Source organism: Equus caballus, chromosome 9 (assembly GCF_041296265.1).
Source record: "Equus caballus isolate H_3958 breed thoroughbred chromosome 9, TB-T2T, whole genome shotgun sequence".
Taxonomy (NCBI): domain Eukaryota; kingdom Metazoa; phylum Chordata; class Mammalia; order Perissodactyla; family Equidae; genus Equus; species Equus caballus.
In genome coordinates, this window is record NC_091692.1 from 62,003,932 (window position 1) to 62,008,091 (window position 4,160).

Below are 4,160 nucleotides of genomic sequence, written 5' to 3' on the forward strand. Positions count from 1 at the left end.
ATGGGGCCAGAGGCCCTCTGCCCTCCCTGTCAAGCAGTGTCAATGAGTATGACATCCGAGGCTCAGCCACCAAGTAAGGAAGTGGATCAGAAAATGTGGAGATGGAGGCAGGGCAGGGACAGGGTGCAGGAGAGTGGGCCCCATCACCTCCTCAATCCTGTCCAAGCAAAGCTCAGGGCCCTCAGATCTGCCTTCTCCAGGTGGATCCCGTCCCCTCCCTCTGGAGCCCACTGAGCATCCCAGCGGGAGGCTGCCGTGTGCCGCCTCTGCCCTGGTTACACCCCAGGTGCTGTGAGTCACCCACCTGCCTGGTGAGTCAGGGGAAGAGGTGAGAACGTGAGTGCTGAGGAGGCTGGAAAGGCAGGTGGCACTCACCCGTGCCCAGCTTCCTGGGGGAGAAGCCCCTCCCCTAGAACCCCTCCCCCAGGAGCCTCTTCAGAGAAATCCTTTGGCCTCATCCCCTGCAGGATGCCTCTTCCCCACCTTCCCTGGGCTGTCAGCAGCCTGCCACCATCACCATGGCTACGCTGGCTCCCACTCTAGCTCCACAATCAGCAGGAGTCAGAGCAGGGGGAGGGCAGTCAGTCTCATTAGTCTTCCTGTTGAACTGAGTTCTTTTAAAATCAGCTCATGGCTGCACACCACAGACTCAAGCCCTAGCCGTTCACCTGGAGGGCTCACTTCAAACACAAACAAGATGAGAACCACTAAACAGAACATATATACAAAGGGGGCTTATCTGCACCATGAAAGGATGCACTGTGGCTTCCCTCCTAAGCACCGATGCACAATAGTATGTTAGACGTGACGGATTACCCAAGATTTGAGGCCCACCTACTGGGTGACTTGAGCTAGACTTGTAAGGCACTGGTTGTTAGAGGCAATTTGGGGCCCCACAGACCTGGATTCAAATTCTCACCCTGCCACTGATCAAAGGGATGAACTGGGACAAGTTATTGAAATTTGCTGGGCCTCAGTTTCCTCATATGTAAAATGGGGATAATAATTCCTACCTTGTAATTTGTGGTGAGGATCAAAGATAATTTATGCAAAGTGTTTAGCACATACTAGGTGCCAAAAATGGTTACTGCTGTTGTTGCTGCTATCATTAGAGAGTTCTGAGCCTTTTGAGATGCTCCACACATTTTGTTGATTAGAGGGTAACACAAAAGATGTTTTTTTCCAACACTGACTTACAGGCTGCCAGGACCGTGAGTTTCAAGATAGTGGGTAGAGCGATTTCTAGCTCCTCCTCAAAACTCTCTTACATGTTAGGAGACATACGTAACCCTGAACCACAATATATGAAGATAGTGGAAAGGTGAAAGAATGAGCAGAGAAGAAGAAAGGCCAAACTGAGTGCCTGGGGGCAGGGTTGGCATATACCAAAGAGAATCAGATTGCTGTGGCCCATAGAACCTTGGCAAATTTCAAGAATTGGGGCACCAGCTACTGCGGAAGGGATGATGTGGGGCCTGAAAACAGAGGGATTACTTAGAAATATAGGCAGATAGACTTGCAGGTCCCAATCCTTACTCCCCTTTCTGCAGGAAACAAGAGATTTATTTTCTAGAAAAACTGAACCAGAGAGACTTTGTGCTCATGACATCACTTACAGAGGGAGGCTGGGGTGGGGTGAAAATTTGCACACTGAGCGAGACCTCCTCCCTTGTCCCTTCCCCCATCTGGCTTCAGAACAATAGGGGCAGGAGATCAAAAGATTTCTTTCTGCAGAAACTGACCCACTTCAGGAAAAAGACCTGCACATATTGACATTTGTAGGCTCCTGGTGAAAAAGGCCATTATGTCCCTGATCACCCTAGAATACGTCCCATCCATGTACACAGGACTTCCAATCAGCTCTTCAGGGCTGTGTCCTTAAATTTGAGTGGTACTCGAGGATCACCAGGAAAAAAGGCATCCAACATGACAAGAGAATAAAATAATCAAACAGGAAGACAAAAGGATCTGTGGAGGAAGCAGAAACAATGAATGAGCAGCAGAAACTGAAAATAAATTGTATTTGATATCTTTAGAGGCATGAGAGAGCTGCTGTAACCACAAGATGTGACGATAAAGGAACAAGCAGAACAAGAAAGAGCTCTTAGAAATCAAAAACATGAAGTGAGAATTTCAAAAACTCTGTAGCAGTGTTGGAAGATATAGTTAAGGAAATTTCTCTGAAAGCAAAGAGAGAAGCAATAGAAGAAAAAAAGACAAGAAAGTTAAAAGAGTAATTGAGGAGGATCAACATCCAAGGAGTAGTTTTAGAAAGAGATAACAGAGAAAAATGATGGAGGGAAGTTATTAAAGAAAGAAATAATACAAGAAGAAGCTCCAGAACTGAAGGACACAAGTCTCAATTGAAATGCCCAGCATAACAGTTGAAAATGGACCTAGACCAAGATTTACCATTGTGATACTACAGAACTCCAGGGATAAAGAAGACATCTTAAGAGTTTTCAAAGGGAAAACTAAAAAGTTTGCATAGAAAAGATCAAGAATCAGAATGACCCTGGACTTCTCAATAGAAGCAGTGGAAGTTAGAAGACATTGGAAAACTGCTTTCAATATCCCAAGGGAAAATTATTTTCAGCCTAAATTTCTATTCCCAGACACACTATCAAATAAGTATAAAGGTAAAATAAAGACGTTTCAAACACGCAAAATACAAAAAAAAAAAATTTACATCTGATGTTCCCTTCCTTAGGTAGCCACTGGAGAATGCTGTACCATGATGAGGGAATAACCCAGAAAGAAGAAGGCTTGCAATGCAGCAAAGGAGGGGGCAAAGAGAATTTCCACCATGCTGGTGAAGGGAAGTGCCAGGACAAGAGCTGTGGGGCAGGCCTGGGAACCAACCGTCCAGGTTGGAGCAGAGCGTTGAGGACTCCAGGAAGAATTTCTCAAGGAAATTCTGATCATCAACAGATTTGAGACGTAAAAAAATGTGTATAAAGAATCATTTGCAGAGTTGTTGGAAATATGGAAAAACTTAGATGTTCAGAGAAAACGAAGCAAATGCAAAATATGAAGAAATTAGCAACTCCAGGAAGAAGAAAATGTTGAGAAAAAGAAATGTAATTTCAGTTCACTACTCAGCTCAGTAGTGAACAATGTTTATTTTACATAATCATAATAATGTAAACATCGTGTGTGGATCTAACCAAAAACTGACAAACCATTATGTTGGAAAGATAGAAAGCACAGAAAGGGGAGGGATGAGCGATCTCAAATATTCACTTACTGAAGTGGAAAATATTGAAAATGAGTGACAAGAGAGAGCGCTGTATATGCCTATTATCTAAAAATATGAATGTAAATACCCAAAATAAAAAGCTATAAATGTTTCAAGTGATTGCCTCCGGGGAACAGAAGGAAGATGAGGTAGGAAGGAGGTCAAGGGACTTTTACAGATGATATATTTTGATAAAATAAAAACACAAATTAATTAAAAATCCAATAAAGGGACGAAGGCTGGACTTCCATTGGTCAAAGAATGGCTTTACCTCCCCCACCACACACCTAGGGTGCTTTTCAAAACCCTCAATCATGAAGTCAGCAAAGATGAAGTGGCAGACTCATGCGTAGCATTAGGAGTATTTCTGGAACTGGGACTGTCTTTCCTACTAATAGGAAAACACCAACAGTAACGACTAGCAATGGTTACCATAGATTTTAAAGGCATCCTAGCAAGTTAGATCCCATGTTAGTCCCTGTTTTCTAGGAAAACACCAAAACTCAGAGAGGTTCAGGATTTAATGGAAGTCTTTGCTATAGCAATTGGAAGGGGCAAACCTAAAGCCAAGTCCTCTGTGGTAAATTATATTTTCAAAGATGGACTCATCCCTCATGTTCTTCTTCCACTCCTCCATCAAAAGATGGAGCCTGTGTCTCCACCCCCTTGAACCTGGGCAGGTCTTGTGACAGCTTTGATCAATATAATACAGTGTGAGTGATACTGGGTGACTTCTAAGGCTGGGTCATAAGAAGTCTTGCAGCTTTTGCTTTGCTCTTGTGGGATGTTCCCTCTGGGACACTCCCTCTTGGAAAGCAGCTGCCATCCTGGGAGAAGCCTAAGCCACATATAGAGGCCATTTAAGTACTTTAGTTAACATCCCAGCATAACCAGTATTAACTGCCAACCGCGTGAGGGAGCT